Source organism: Helianthus annuus, chromosome 13, assembly GCF_002127325.2.
Source record: "Helianthus annuus cultivar XRQ/B chromosome 13, HanXRQr2.0-SUNRISE, whole genome shotgun sequence".
Lineage (NCBI taxonomy): Eukaryota > Viridiplantae > Streptophyta > Magnoliopsida > Asterales > Asteraceae > Helianthus > Helianthus annuus.
Window position 1 is genome coordinate 64,520,220 of NC_035445.2, and position 17,840 is coordinate 64,538,059.

The window sequence follows — 17,840 nt, forward strand, 5'->3', positions numbered from 1 at the left end:
CAATTCAAACTCCTCCTTCCAGACAGCATATTCGTTAACATTTGTAAGCTTTGGCCACTTCTCGACATTGTCCACTTTAATCATCTTTAAACACGTTTTACCGTAACCGTACTGATAAAACCGTACAAAAGTTGTCCGAAAACAGTGGTTACCAAATTATACCGTTAGAATCGTCTCGAAAAGACGAATCCAATGATATATAATGTCAAAAACCGAATTCGGGATTTTCCAGAGACTTTTTTTGTCCTAAAAATCCAAGGAATCTAACGGCGCAAACGGTTCTGTCAAACGAGTTACGGATCAATTTCTATTTGCAAAACACCGAAAAATTTCCGACGCTTGCCAACTGAAATTCCACCTCTTAATTTTGCTGATAATTTCGCTGATAGGCTGCTAAATTCGCTGGTCCTGATGTTTGTTAATTTCGCAGACTTAGTTCACTAGCCAATTTCGCAGACTTATTTTCGCTGGTTAACTTCACAGATTAAATTCGCTGGTAATTTCACGAATACGACAACTGGTAGAGTCGCCGAAACCGTGTTAATTTCGCTGAGGAAAATTCACACGATTACCAAAGTCGCCTTTGGATTTTAAATTCGCCGATCACCGAGAAATTACGTCCCAAATTCGCTGGTTATTAATTTCGCTGGTCAGTCAGCAAAATTAATCAATTTCGCTGGATAGCTTTGGAAACCTAATCTGTTCGAAAATCTGAAGATTCTCCAACACAACCTGCAAAATCAAACAAGCAAATCAGCAAAGTTTTTACTAAAAATCTTGATGAACTTGATGAAGAACACGAAGAACAGTCTTCGAATCTTCAAGAAATTCAGCCAAAATTCTTCAAAACTATCAACCACAAACAGTCCTGCAAACCCTAAAACCTGCAAAACAGCAATCAAACAAACCAAAATATCAAAACAACTAACAGATTTCGAAAATCAGAATCAACCACCAAAAAATTTTCGAAAATTAAAAAAACCCTAATTTTCAGGTTTCACCAAATTCGAAAATCCTTCTTTTTCTGCAGCAAACAATTCTGAACCGAGCAATCAAGAGCCTAATGCTCTGATACCAATTGTAGGTCCCTTTGAGTCTTATGGATCGTCACAGAATCGTCTATCTAACCTAGAGTGCGGAATCCTCTAGATCAGATTGTAGCAGAAAATGTGTAGAACAACAAGACACTTTCAATCCGGGTTTCTATTGATTATCAATCAAACAAGAATTACAATCAATCTAAACCCTAACACTCCAAATTCGTCCAAGCTAGCTCTCACGAATTTCAAGGTCACTCAAACTCTGTTTTGGCTGATTAACCTAAACCCTAATGTCTAACCTTGTTTATATAACACAAGGTTTACAACTGGGCTAGGGTTTCCTACATGGGCAAGGCCCAATTCGTTTCCCCTTGACCCAAATGGGTTTAGTTTAGCCCAAACATTACAACTAACTATTACAAAGCTAAACCCGCTAACTGTTTATCGTTTAACCAATTACAAGATATCCAAAGACCAAATCCAAGCTGTTGTCACAAACATGCACCAACAATGAATCCCAGCACACGCCGCTCCCTAAGAAACGGAAGGCTGCAACACCTGGTTGCACTTTCAAAGAATTCCTTGCTTGTAAACCCACTGAATTTGCAGGCAATGAAGGGGCAACTGCATCACTGCGTTGGTTAGAGAAAACCGAAGCAGTAATTTCAATAAGTAAGTGTTCCAAAGATGATCAGGTTATGTACGCATCAAATCTGTTTAAAGAAGGAGCACTCGAATGGTGGAACACTGTGTTACAAGCTAAAGGAAGAGATATGGCTTATGCTATGACTTGGGAAGAATTTAAGAGTCTGGTAGAAAGAAAATTCTGTCCTGAGTATGAAAAGGAACAAATGGCAAATAAGTTCCTAACTCATCGGATGTTAGGTGTGGATTGTCGTAGTTATACTTCGACATTCTTTGAATATGCTAGAGTGGTACCAACACTGGCTTCGCCAGAACCGGTACTCATTTCTCGCTATATTTGGGGATTAATTAGCGAAATTCGAAATATCGTTAAGGCTGCGAGACCTCGCACTATTGACGATGCAGTAGAATTAGCTAACACCCTAACCGATGAACTGATACGCACAAGAGATGAAGACAGGAAGAAGGAATTAGCCCAGAAAATTACCCAAGGATTTAGAGTGGGTAATAGTAGTAATTTCAAGAAAAGAGGAGCAGGGCAATCTTCAGCACAGCCATTCTGCAAAATTTGCAAAAAGAAACATTTCGGAAAATGTAACAAACTTTGCAATTTTTGCAAAACGATAGGACATCGTGAAGAAAACTGCAGGAAGAAATCCATAATTTGTTACAATTGTGGAGAAGCTGGACATTTCAAAACAGACTGTCCTAAGTTAGCCAACCCAGTAGACAATAAACCCAAGGCAGCCGAAGGATCTACTAAGAAGAATGCCAGAGCATTCCAGCTAACTACGCAAGAAGCAGAGCTCATTCCGGATGTGATAGCCGGTACGTTTTTAGTTCACAACGTTTATGCAAAAGTATTATTTGACTCTGGTGCAAACCAAAGTTTTATAAATACTTCATTCTGTCAAGCTCTTAAGCTACCCTTAACTACCGTTAGGCAAATTTTTACAGTCGAAACTGCAGATGGGAATTCAGTAAAAATCAATCAGGTTTTGCAAAAAGTAGAAATAGAACTCTCAGGTCATAAATTTGCTGCAAACCTATTGCCTATGAAATTAGCTGAATTTGATATTGTGTTAGGAATGGATTGGTTAATAGCCAACCATGCTCAAATCATTTGTGATAAGAACTCTATAGAAATTCAAGCACCTACTGGAGAAGTAATCATGATTACAGGAGATAAACCTCGAAAGCCGCTAAAGTTCATATCAGTAATGAAAGTTGCTAATTATGAACAGAAACAAGGACTAGTATATATGATTTCCGTAATCATTTGTACTAAAGGAAAAGAACTTAAAGAAATTCCTGTAGTCTCAGAATACCCAGATGTATTTCCGGAAGATTTACCTGGGTTACCACCAGATAGGGAGGTAGAATTTAGGATTCATCTAATTCCAGGAACTACACCGATAGCCAAGGCACCCTATCGATTAGCTCCTACCGAAATGCTAGAATTGAAGAAGCAATTAGATGAATTAGTAAACAAAGGATTCATACAACCTAGTTCATCCCCTTGGGGTGCACCAGTATTGTTTGTGAAAAAGAAAGATGGATCAATGAGAATGTGTATCGATTATAGAGAGTTGAATAAGGTTACAATTAAAAATCGATACCCATTACCTAGGATTGATGATCTTTTCGATCAATTACAAGGCGCTAAATATTTTTCTAAGATAGATTTGCGCTCCGGGTATCATCAATTAAAAGTTCAAGAAGAAGACATACCTAAAACTGCTTTTAGAACTAGGTATGGATATTATGAGTTTACAGTCATGCCCTTTGGATTAACTAATGCACCTGCAGCATTTATGGACATGATGAACAGGATCTGTAAACCATATTTGGATAAATTTGTAATTGTTTTCATAGACGATATACTTATTTATTCAAAAAGTCAGGTCGAACATTATCAGCACTTGCATGCACTCTTAACTTTGTTAAGAAAAGAAAAGTTGTACGCTAAATTCTCGAAGTGTGAATTTTGGCTACAAGAAGTGCAATTCTTAGGACACATGGTGAATCACGAAGGTATTCACGTAGATCCTGCTAAGATAGAAGCAATTACCAATTGGAAGGTTCCGCAAACTGCAATGGAAATTAGAAGTTTTATAGGTTTAGCTGGGTATTATAGATGGTTTATTAAGGATTTTTCCAAGATAGCTATACCATTAACTAAGCTAACCTGTAAAGCCACTAAGTTTGAGTGGGGACCTAAACAAGAAGAATCCTTCAGAATCTTAAAGCAGAAATTAACCAAAGCTCCAATCTTAGCCTTACCAGAAGGAACAGAAGATTTTGAGGTATATTGTGATGCTTCAAAATTAGGATACGGATGTGTGTTGATGTGTGTAAAATGCAACATATAAAACACATCAATTAAGGCATAAAACTAACCCTTTTTAAGTACTAATGTTGGAAAAAGAGTGTTTTTGTCTTCCTTTTGTATTTTCAGGATGAAATGAGCTCAAAATTACAAAAGAAGCAAAAAGACCACTAATTCTACCATAATTACGAGAAAAGGAACAAAAGTGGACTGCCCGGACCCTCAACGGCACCTCCCAAGACAAAGAGAAGAAAACAGAGTCTGAACACGCCCCGTGTCCAGCGAACACGGGGGCGTGCCCAGGAAGCAGCAGATAAGACAAACCAGTAGAAGCTTCCATTGCTGGGCACGGGGCCGTGTCCAGCGAGCACGGGGGCGTGTTGAAAGTACAGCAGGCGCATTAATTGTAATTCGCAATTACAATTAATGAAGAGAGAGAGTGTCAGACGGGCACGGGGCCGTGTCCAGCGGACACGGGGCCGTGTCCAGCGTTCTGTCCAGCCTATAAATAGAGGAGCTTGGTTTCATTCTCTCTCATCCCTTGGCACACCACCTCTCTCACACCTCATCCACCACCCACCACCACCATAACACCATCATCCACCACCATCATCCATTGTCCATCGTAGAGTGTGTGAGTCGTCTCGGGATCCAAGATTGATCGTAAGAGTTCTTGACAATCAAGGCCATGTTTGCCTAAGTCTCTTACATCACTTGGTGAAGACAAGTGTTTAGTATAATACTTTTTATTTTTAATCTTTTGCACTTTTTATTTGGTTTTGTATTAATGACTTTAATAACTAGTTACTTATGTTGAAGGTGATCTTTCCTTATCGTTTGTCCGTGGTGTCTTGGCATTATTTTACTGTCTATATAAAATAAAAGATTTTCACCATTCATATCTCCACGGTCTATATGGAGGTATGTTGGCTACCTGGTCGGGGGTTAAGGGAACGGTTTGGTAAGGGTCTTGCCCTTGTTCAGCGTTTAGAGGTCCTGCTTGGGACCTGGGTCAAATTTAGTAGGATCTCCTTCAATGCCCATAGGTATTGGATGGCGGGGATCCAAACTCTTTGACCCCCTCATAAGCTAACTACTATTAATACTATAACCCGGCTATTTAGGACTGTATCCTTGCTGACTCAGACTACTTAGCCGAGGGTAACGTCACCGCCAAAAGCGGGGCCTACCATAATTTGCATTAATAACTTAATTCATTATCTTTCAATAATCCGACCCTTTAGGATTGTATCCTTGCTGACTCGAACTACTGGGTTGAGGGTAACGTCGCCTTCAAAAGAGGGGCCTACTACAATAACTAAGATAATCTCTTAAACAAGTGCAAAAGTGCGAAAATAATCAAAGGTTATACTAATACACGTGTCGGATCCAAGTGATTCATCTTGTCTATCTGTTTTTATTTTTATTTTATTTTTCAGCATTTAGTTAGTTTTTATTTTTCTTAGTTTAAAACATTTTTCTAACTTTTTGATTTGGTTAGACGTTGAGGATAAACCGGTATTAAAAGCTCTTGTGTCCTTGGACGACCTCGGTATCTTATCAACACTATACTACGTCCACGATGGGTGCACTTGCCCATATGTGTGTTTAGTGTTCGTGAATATCGTGTTTTATAAATTTAAAACTTGGTTAAAAGTGTAAAAAGGGCTTAATTATTTATTAAAAACATATACACACTGACACGCATCAAGTTTTTGGCGCCGTTGCCGGGGACACAAGGATTTTAAGAAAGTTAGGAATCAACGGCCTAATCATCTTTTTATTTTTCTTTAATTTTTAGGATTTTTATTTTTAGATTTTTCAGCTTCTGCAGAGCTCAGCACGGGGCCGTGCCTGGTCGGACACGGGCCGTGCTCAGCAACGTTACTGGCAGTTTTTGTTTTTCAAGTTACAGAAGGCTGACCACGGGGCCGTGTCGGTGCAACACGGGGCCGTGTCCAACTTCCAGTAACTGGGATCTGAAAAACAACCACTGTAACTCCGACCACGGGGCCGTGTTCGCTAGACACGGGGCCGTGGTGAACCTTCTGACCAACATTCTTTTCTGTTTTTATTGCAGGACTTGGAACCCGACACCAACTTCACGTAGTGTATGAGCTCCAGTTCCAATAAAGACATAAAAGAACCATTAGAAGAACCCGAACGCTTTCTCAGAAAAAGGTTAAAAGCCAAAAACCAAGAGAAGGTTTCGGGTGATCCACCCCCAATGGCGGACCAACGTACCCTCATGGATTACTTACGGCCCACCGTAGGTAATCTCGGCGCCGCTATCAATGCCCCGAATGTCGAAGCCAATAACTTCGAACTTCGACCGCACTTGATACAAATGCTCCAAAACTCCGCGACCTTTCACGGGCTCGCGGACGAGGATCCCCATCTACATATAACTAATTTCTTAGAAATATGTGATACCTTTCGGATCAATGGAGCATCAAACGACGCCATCCGCCTTCGTATGTTTCCATTCTCACTAAAAGACCGAGCGAAAGCTTGGCTCAACACCCTCCCAGCTGGATCGGTAAACACCTGGGATGAACTAGCCCAAAAATTTCTATATAAGTATTTCCCTCCTTCTAAAACTGCTAAATTAATGGCTGAAATTAACACATACTCACAAGAGGACGGGGAATCCTTATATGAAACTTGGGAAAGGTTCAAGGAGCTATTACGCAAGTGTCCCCATCACGGCCTTGCAATATGGCAACAAGTATCCACTTTCTACAATGGGTTGTTGCCACATACTAGGCAGACACTTGATTCTAGCTCCGGGGGACTTTTAGGTAATCGTCGCCCACACGAAATATATAATCAGATTGAGGAAATTGCTCAAACCAATTTTCAGTGGCACACTCCCCGGGGAAATAAATCTATCGCCCCGGGCGCCCATAAGGTAGACGAAAGCACCTCTTTACAAGCCCAAATCGAGGCCCTTTCTTCAAAAATAAAAAAATTAGAAATGACCAAAACAGTCTCGGTCATGGCTTGTGAAGGGTGTGGTGGGTCACATGAAAATTGGAGTTGCATGAAAGAAACAGACGATCAACAAGAAATGGTAAACTACATTGATAATAGACCTAGGCCGTCAGGTCCTCCAACGGGGACCTACAACCAAGGATGGCGAAACCACCCAAACCTTGGTTGGAGGGAGCCCGGCAATAGTAGTAACCAACAACCGCAACGAACAAACTTTCAGCAATCAAGAAATGAGTCGCAAAATTTCACTCAACAAAGTGGAAGAGAGAGGCTCGAAGATACCATATCTCGCCTTGTCTCCGACACTGATAAGAAAAATTCGGAAAGATTCCTACAATTAGAATCAAATTTTAGGAATCAACAAGCTAGCATTCAAAACATAGAAAAACAAATAAATCAACTAGCTCAAAATTTTTCCGAAAGACCACAAGGCGCATTACCTAGCAATACCGAAACCAACCCAAAGGCGCAAGTTCACCTCATCACACTACGAAACCGCACCGTAGGTCCTGCAGAAGTACCTCCAGCAACGGAAGAATCAACGCCAACACATCTGCAGGAGAAGGACACTCCCCCATCAACAGAGCCTACCAAGGCCCCTCGAGTTCCGTACCCCGGTAGGTTAATTCGTCAAAAAACCAATGAGCAATTCGCAAAATTCGAAAGTTTGCTAAAACAATTGCATGTCAATATTCCTTTTATCGAAGTCCTAACCCAAATGCCCAAATACTCTAAATTTATGAGGGACTTCCTTACACATAAAAAGAAAATTGAAAATTTGCAATTAGTTAACTTAGGCGAAGAATGCTCTGCCCTCGTACTCAATAAACTACCCCAAAAGAAGATCGATCCCGGAAGTTTCACGATTCCATGCTCAATAGGGGAATCTCCCGTTCGCAATGCCTTGGCCGACTTAGGGGCTAGCATTAACCTCATGCCCTCTTCAATGTTCAAAAGGCTTGGCTTGGGAACCACAAGCCCCACAAAAATAAGCATACAACTCGCTGATCGATCGGTCAAATTCCCGCAAGGTGTCATCGAGAATGTCTTGGTAAGGGTAAGCAGATTCGTTTATCCTGTTGACTTTGTCATACTCGACATGGAGGAAGACACCGAGGTCCCCCTTATTCTAGGGAGGCCTTTCCTTGCCACCGCACAAGCAGTAGTGGACATGAATGACGGGACACTAACTTTGAGATATGGGGACGATGAGGTAAAGTTTGGAGTTGGGAAGAGAATAGAGGATGACGACCCGGTCCACTACATGAAGGTTATTGATTCAAGCTTGGATGCCGCTCTCCGACGGTGTAACTTGGGAGGCAAGGCACTCCAATCAAAAGACGTGTGACCGGGAATCGGGTCTAGCCAAGGACCCTTATAAACGTGGCGCACCACGGAGGCATTCCGCGGACCTATCCTTAGTTTAGTCTAATCTTTTAGTTTTTGCAGAATAAATCACACTCATGGTGGTAATGGATGAAAAAGGGAACGAGAAAAAATGGAACCATGCAGAAAGACAGAACAAACCGACAAAAATCTCCATAACAGAAGGCTCCACACGGGCCGTGCCCAACCAACACGGCCCCGTGCTGAGCCCCCTGCAGGAAATCACCCAGTTCAGGTAACTGGACACGGGCCGTGTTCAGCGGACACGCCCCCGTGTCCAGGCTTCTGTTTCAATTCTATAATTTTTGGTTACTGGCACTTGACCACGGGGCCGTGCCCGGTCAACACGGGGCCGTGTCCAGAGCGCCAGTAACACAAAACTTTGTTTTTAAACACACTTTTACATATTCTAATCAACCAAACTTTATTTTTGGACACATTGAGGACAATGTGTAATTTAAGTGTGGGGGGGAATGCTAAAACCTTGAAATTTTGCAAAATCCTAAAACAAGCCTTACACAAAACTCTATTGGAACCGCTAAACACCCCAAATTTTTTCAAAAACTTTTTTCATTTTTTTTATTTACTTGTCTTAGTTTAAGTTGGGAGTAACAAGTTATAAAAGGGTTATATTTTTTTTTATTTTACAACCGATAGCGTCGTGATAAAAAGAACTAACATAAGAAAATTATGAAACGGCATAACAAGTCTAGTTAAAAATTCGATTATATATGCTTGGTCACATTAAAAACCCATTCCCACAAAAGTGAGTTTTGAGCCTTTATTGAGCATAAAAATATACATATTTAGATTAAATGCTCATTTTTCGTTTCTTGTGTGAATAGCCGCTCGGTCTTTACAAATCTAGAACTTGCCACGACGATACATTCCCGGTCCTTACCAACTTAAACCCAAGTAAGTAAATGATGGAGGCATTAGGACTAACTATTTTTCTTTCAAAACCATTATTTTTCATTTTTTTTACCTACCCAAAATCCCCCTAGAAAAACCCCTTTGAGCCTAAACCTTTCATTTCATTACCCCCAAAACAATTTTTTTTTTACCCACCAAAAACCTTTTTCATTTTTTCACCCTTATTTTAGTAACAAGCTCGGTTTTTCATAAACATACCCTTTACGTGACAAAAAAAAAAAATGATGAATAATGAAGTCAAAAACAAACAAAAGCTACAAAAGCTTGTTTGGAGAAATACTTCAAAAATAAATGTCACTAAAAATAAGGTATTTTATGAAAACCGACACTGGTTACGATTTTCGCCCTTTTTACTAACCACTAACCAACTACCCACCTTTAAACCCAAGCTTTCACCCCAAAAGTCCTCTTGATATTTACAAAGGTAAAAAGTTAAAAAGGAGGAGGATTGATCGCTTGGCAAGCCTATGGAAAACGTAAGTCCGTGCCGCTCTCGAGCGATTCACTTAAATATACACCTTCGGCCGAGTGATTGAGTGATCTCCCGTGAGGTATGTGAACTTGTATATAAATGGAATTTTAAAAAGGCATGTTATGCCCAAATAAGTAGTTTATCTTATGAAAAGTTCAAAATAAATCATGACGAAAAGGATTGTAAATAAAATAAAAATAAAACCTATACAAACCTTGGATTCCCGACACTCTAGGACAAGCTAAAAAACTTCTCTTCTACCTATTCCATTTGGGAGTGTAAGCCACATTAAAAGAGTTTTGCTTGAGGACAAGCAAAAGTTCAAGTGTGGGGGTATTTGATGTGTGTAAAATGCAACATATAAAACACATCAATTAAGGCATAAAACTAACCCTTTTTAAGTACTAATGTTGGAAAAAGAGTGTTTTTGTCTTCCTTTTGTATTTTCAGGATGAAATGAGCTCAAAATTACAAAAGAAGCAAAAAGACCACTAATTCTACCATAATTACGAGAAAAGGAACAAAAGTGGACTGCCCGGACCCTCAACGGCACCTCCCAAGACAAAGAGAAGAAAACAGAGTCTGAACACGCCCCGTGTCCAGCGAACACGGGGGCGTGCCCAGGAAGCAGCAGATAAGACAAACTAGTAGAAGCTTCCATTGCTGGGCACGGGGCCGTGTCCAGCGAGCACGGGGGCGTGTTGAAAGTACAGCAGGCGCATTAATTGTAATTCGCAATTACAATTAATGAAGAGAGAGAGTGTCAGACGGGCACGGGGCCGTGTCCAGCGGACACGGGGCCGTGTCCAGCGTTCTGTCCAGCCTATAAATAGAGAAGCTTGGTTTCATTCTCTCTCATCCCTTGGCACACCACCTCTCTCACACCTCATCCACCACCCACCACCACCATAACACCATCATCCACCACCATCATCCATTGTCCATCGTAGAGTGTGTGAGTCGTCTCGGGATCCAAGATTGATCGTAAGAATTCTTGACAATCAAGGCCATGTTTGCCTAAGTCTCTTACATCACTTGGTGAAGACAAGTGTTTAGTATAATACTTTTTATTTTTAATCTTTTGCACTTTTTATTTGGTTTTGTATTAATGACTTTAATAACTAGTTACTTATGTTGAAGGTGATCTTTCCTTATCGTTTGTCCGTGGTGTCTTGGCATTATTTTACTGTCTATATAAAATAAAAGATTTTCACCATTCATATCTCCACGGTCTATATGGAGGTATGTTGGCTACGTGGTCGGGGGTTAAGGGAACGGTTTGGTAAGGGTCTTGCCCTTGTTCAGCGTTTAGAGGTCCTGCTTGGGACCTGGGTCAAATTTAGTAGGATCTCCTTCAATGCCCATAGGTATTGGATGGCGGGGATCCAAACTCTTTGACCCCCTCATAAGCTAACTACTATTAATACTATAACCCGGCTATTTAGGACTGTATCCTTGCTGACTCAGACTACTTAGCCGAGGGTAACGTCACCGCCAAAAGCGGGGCCTACCATAATTTGCATTAATAACTTAATTCATTATCTTTCAATAATCCGACCCTTTAGGATTGTATCCTTGCTGACTCAAACTACTGGGTTGAGGGTAACGTCGCCTTCAAAAGAGGGGCCTACTACAATAACTAAGATAATCTCTTAAACAAGTGCAAAAGTGCGAAAATAATCAAAGGTTATACTAATACACGTGTCGGATCCAAGTGATTCATCTTGTCTATCTGTTTTTATTTTTATTTTATTTTTCAGCATTTAGTTAGTTTTTATTTTTCTTAGTTTAAAACATTTTTCTAACTTTTTGATTTGGTTAGACGTTGAGGATAAACCGGTATTAAAAGCTCTTGTGTCCTTGGACGACCTCGGTATCTTATCAACACTATACTACGTCCACGATGGTGCACTTGCCCATATGTGTGTTTAGTGTTCGTGAATATTGTGTTTTATAAATTTAAAACTTGGTTAAAAGTGTAAAAAGGGCTTAATTATTTATTAAAAACATATACACACTGACACGCATCAGTGTTGATGCAACGCAAGAAGGTAATTGCGTATGCTTCCAGACAATTGAAAAAGCACGAAGAAAACTATACGACTCATGATTTAGAATTAGGAGCTATAGTTTTTGCCCTTAAGATATGGAGACATTATCTATATGGAAGTAAGTTTACTGTTTATACAGATCATAAGAGTTTAAGGTATATATTTGGGCAAAAAGAGTTAAACATGAGGCAAAGAAGATGGATGGAAATCCTGAGTGATTACGACTGTAATATTCAATATCACGAAGGAAAGGCAAACGTAGTCACAGACGCCTTAAGTCGTAAGTACCATGAAAAGCAAAGGCGAGTCCGTGCTCTTAGAATAAATCTACAAGTAGATTTAATGGAACAATTGAAGGAAATTCAAGAAACAGCAATCAAGGACGATGCCGAAGGAATGAAAGGTTACCTAAAAGAATTGGAACAAGGAAACGATGGAATTTGGAAATTCCACAAAAGCAGAATTTGGGTACCTAAACAGGGAAATTTAAGGTCCAAGATTTTAGACGAAGCTCATAAATCTAGGTATACTGTACATCCAGGAAACAATAAGATGTACCAAGATTTAAAAAAGAATTTCTAGTGGATAGGAATGAAGAAGGATATAGCCAAATACGTATCTAAGTGTTTAACCTGTTCACAAGTTAAAGCCGAACATCAGAAACCTTCAGGACTACTACAACAGTTAGAAATACCTGTATGGAAATGGGAACTTATAACAATGGACTTTGTTACTAAGTTACCCAAAACCAGAAAAGGTAATAATGCCATTTGGGTGATCGTGGACCGATTAACCAAATCCGCTCATTTTCTACCAATAAAGGAAACCTTTAGCATGGAAAGGTTAGCCAAATTGTTCGTAGATGAAATAGTATCCTTACATGGAGTTCCACTCTCCATTGTATCGGATAGAGATAGTCGTTTCACTTCCCGTTTCTGGACAAGTTTCCAAGAATCAATGGGAACCCGACTCAATTTAAGTACTGCATATCATCCACAGACAGACGGACAAAGTGAAAGGACAATCCAAACCCTAGAAGACATGCTCCGAGCATGTGTAATTGACTTTGGTGGTAATTGGGATAACCATTTACCATTAATCGAATTCTCCTATAATAATAGTTATCATTCAAGCATCGAAGCCGCTCCATTCGAAGCACTGTATGGACGCAAGTGCAGAACTCCCGTATGTTGGGCAGAAATAGGAGAAAGTCAATTATCAGGTCCAGAAATCGTGCAAGAAACCACAGACAAAATAACTCAAATCAAGGAAAGATTGAAAACAGCCAGAGATCGCCAGAAGAGCTATGCAGACAATCGCCGCAAGCCACTAGAATTCCAGATAGGAGATAAAGTACTTTTAAAAGTTTCTCCTTGGAAAGGAGTCGTACGATTCAGTAAGAAAAGAAAACTGAGTCCAAGATATGTTGGACCATTCCCAGTGATTCAACGAATCGGACCAGTTGCTTATCGCTTACAACTACCAGAAGAACTAGCTGGAGTACATGATGTATTTCATGTATCCAATCTTAAGAAATGTCTATCAGACGAATCCCTGGTAGTACCTCTTCAAGATGTGGAGGTAAATGAAAAGCTGAAATTCATAGAGAAACCTTTACAAATAGAAGATAAGAAGATCAAGTTTCTCAAAAACAAGCGACTAGTACTGGTGAAAGTCAAATGGAATTCAAAGAGAGGACCAGAATATACTTGGGAACTGGAGTCAGAAATGAAGCGAAAATACCCTCATCTATTTCAATGAATCTCGATGACGAGATTTTTCTTAAGGTGGGGAGGATGTAACAACTCTCATTAAAATTTATAATTAGAATAATAATTAGTCAATAAGGAAACCCTAATTGAGACACCCAAGTAATTCCGCACTAACCCTAAAATTTTCGAAACAATCGGAATCAGGATCAGGGCCCCTAAAACTCAGGGGGGTTAAACCCTAGTGATAATTATCCCTAAAGTTTGCTGTACAGATTGAAATTCGAATTTTTAATGAATCAGCAAAGCTAGTCCCGAACTCAGCTAGCTTAGGTATATAGACTGCACCCTTTACGGACCGTAAAGGGAAAAGCCATACGGTCCGTAAGGGAGTCCCAAAATTCACTATAAATAGCCGACCTTGGGACTTGAAATTGGAAATGAAAACGACGTTAATACGCTCTGTGTACGTCGAGATAGATCAGTTACAACATAATTAAACACACATAGGTATCAAATCGCTGCCGCAAAACAGGGTAATTACTCGATCGCTATTACGATTCATTTTCCGAAATCAATATATCCAAAGAATGTTTAAGTGCCGCCCACATTGGGTTATACTTTGTCGTTCGTCGTTAAATCGATGAATGTTTAAGTATTGCACTTTGTCGTTCATTGTGAGAATTTGATTTCGTGAGTTATCGTGACTGCTGTATTGATCACTAACCCAGTTTTGTGTGCATTATTATTGGAATTAGGTTAACAAGACTAAATCATATTCTGTCCGTGTTAAATCTGTAATGTGAGTCATTCTCTTTTTATCAACTGTTTTACAATACTCCAAATTATTTTTCAGAATTATAATTACAGTGATTAAGTTTATGTAATCACCAAATTACAGCCAGTATGTGGGGTATTGTGCACATTAATACAGTTTTAATCACATTAGGTGGGCGAACCTAAAATTAAGTGATATACGTCATTCATTGGGGCAGCCAATGGTGATATGACCACAGTCACAGATCCGGTCGAGTGACAAATACTGTGGGTAGTTGGTTGATAATAAACATATGTAAAAACTCTTAATACTGTGAATTATAACAAATGTGTCGTTTTCAGTAAACTGAATGATTCACTTAGTATTTCCCCGCTGACAAAACCTTTTTCAAACATGTTTCAGGTGATCTACTGTAATTCAAGAAAAGTGCAGGAAAGCATTTCAAGCTTACGATAGTGGCTCAGTATAAAATAAAGAAATATGTTTTGAAATAAAGATTTATCAGAAAAATCTTATTATTGTAAATTATCGGGGTTTTATCCCGAGTTGTAAAATAAAATAATCGGGAAAAGTTTTTAGCTTTATAACGATCCTGATGTTAAAATTTCCACTGCTAAAATCACATAAATAAATTTCACGGGATTTCTGTCCCGCGGCTCCTGAAACGGGTAAAACCGGGTCGGGGGCCGTGACATAGTGGTTAGTAGAAAAGGGAGAAAGGCGTAAAAAGCGTCGGTTTTCGTAAGACTTTTTTTTTACTTTTTATTTTAATGAAGCAATTTTTCAAACAAAGTTCTTTTTGATAACCTTGTTTGTTTATTTCTTTTGGCTTCATTATTATCATCATTTCTCTCTCTCTTTTTTTTTGATAAGGAAGTCATAAGAAAAACCAAGCTTTGTTACTAAAATAAAGGGTTTAAAATGAAAAAAGGGTGTGGTGGGAAAAAGGGTGTTTGTTTTGGGTTAAGAAATGAAAAGGTTTAGGCTCAAAGGGGTTAACTAGGGGGATTTTGGGTAGGTGGTAAAAAAAATGAAAAATAACGGTGTAGAATGAAAAAGGGTTAGTCCTAATGCCTCCATCATTTACTTACTCGAGTTTAAGTTGGTAAGGACCGGGAATGTATTGTTGTGGAAAGTTCTAGAGTCGTACGAACCAAGCGGCTATTCACACAAGAAACGAAAAATGAGCATTTAGTGTAAGGATATATATTTGTATGCTCGTTAAAGGCTCAAAACTCACTTTTGTGGGAAAAGGGTTTTTATGTGATCAAGTATATATAATCAAGTTTTAACGAAGTTTGTCATGCCTTTTCATAATTTTCTTATGTTGGTTCTTTTTATCACGACGCTATCTGTTGTAAACTTGTAAAAATATAACCTTGTTAAGACTTGTTATTCCCAAATTAAACCAAGATAAGTAAAAAAAATGAAAAGTTTTTGAAAAAATTTGGGGTGATTAGCGGTTCCAATAGAGTTTTGTGTAAGGCTTGTTATTAGGACTTGCAAAATTCAAGGTTTTAGCATCCCCCCACACTTAAATTGCACATTGTCCTCAATGTGTCCCAAAAATAAGTTTTTCGGTTGATTAAAATGTGTAAAAGTGGGTTAAAAACAAGATTTTATGTTACTGGGTAGCTGAGCACGGGGTGGTGTTGGTTGAGCACGGCCCCGTGTCCAGACTGCCAGTACCAAAAGTAAATAGAAGGCTGGGCATAGGGGCGTGTTCAGTGAGCACGGCCCCGTGTCCAGTTACCTGAACTGGGCATTTTCTGCAGAACCTTGGGCACGGGGCGTGTTGGGCGAGCACGGCCCCGTGCTAAGCTTGATGTAATGAAGAAAAATTGTCGGGAGGCTCTGTTTTTGTGCATGGGGTGTGGGTTCAAGCTTCCCTTGGTATCTTTCACCATCTTGAGTGTGTTTTATTCCTGAAAATTAAAACTAAACTAGAAAACAAAAAAGTTAATCCAAACTAAAACGAAGGATAGTTCCGCGGAATGCCTCCGTGGTGCGCCACGTTTATAAGGGTCCTTGGCTAGACCCTCCTTATCGGTTAGTTCTGGCTCATCTTCAATTAGGGGGTCATTATTGCCAAAAGGATATTTCATTGAGCGCTCAAGATCTATGCTCCTTTTGAATGCCCCTAATTGAAGAGGTAGGTTGTTGTATTTCCGGTTTTTCAAAGCTTCGTGAGTTTTTACAAAAGGTCATCTCAACATTAGAGGAGCGTCATCAAGGATGACAAAGTCGGTTGGGATTACCAATTGATTTGTTTGAACCAAGACATCCTCAATTACAACGATTGATTTTATTACCTTCCGATTAGATAGAAAAATGGGTATTTGAAGTGGAGAAAAATCACTAATACTTAATTTTTCGAAAATGTAGTTAGGCATTATGTTAACACAAAGATCTTTATCAACGGTGATATTACTAATAAAGGAATTTTGAAAAAAAACATGGAACCGGTGTAATGTTAATTTCAAAAGGGTCTTCTTTTATTAGCGAAGTTTGATCATTAGTTAACTTAACACTTACCATTTCCTCAATTTTTGCGTTAGTGTTTAGCTCCTTTAAAAACTTAGCGTTTCTTCCTTTTTTAATTCTTCTCTTACGCGGGACTCCTCTTCCCTTGCGCGAGATTCTTTTATGCATCTTTCGATAATTTTAAGGTTTTCTATTATCCTATCGGCTATGTCGGTGATAGAGTAAGGATCGGGATCCTCAAAGCTTGAATCCGGTTGTTCGATCCTTGGTTCCTCATAGTACCCATATGAAGTAGATGGTTCACACCATTATCCTTCATCGTAAGCATATGATGGATAAGGGTCGTAATTTTGTTCTTCATAGTACTCATATGAGGTGGGTTGTTCACGCCATGGTTCCTCATAATAAGTATATGAAGGTGGTGGCTCATACCTTGGTTCCTCAAAGTATGAGTATGAAGGCTCATACCTTGGTTCATCAAAATATGATTATGAGGGGGGAGATTCATAACTTTGGTCTTTATAGGATGTGTATGAAGTCGTTGGTTCGTACCTGGGCTCCTCATAATAGTTGTATGAATTGGATGGTTGAAATAAGTTACAATATTGTACCGAGTGCGGGTTACCACAATTAGTGCAATAGTCTCTCATGTAATCATCCTCCTCATAGGTGTAGTTGTAGCCTCCTGAGTATTGATCCATAGGGATCACTCAATAGACCACAACTGAGTCTCGGGACCAGAAAACAGCAATAAAGACGGAAACAGAGGCTGGACACGGCCCCGTGTTTGGTGAACACGGCCCCGTGTTCAGGGTCTGTATCTGAGCGTTTTAATAAAAGTGACTGGTCTCGTTGAGCACGGGGGCGTGTTCAGTGAGCACGACCCCGTGTTCAGACTCTATATCTGGGTGTTTAACTAAAAATATGCAACACGGCCCCGTGTCCAATGAACACGGCACCGTGTTCAGGCTACTTTAAATGCAAACTAAACTAAAATGCAGAAAAATGTGCGCGCGTTT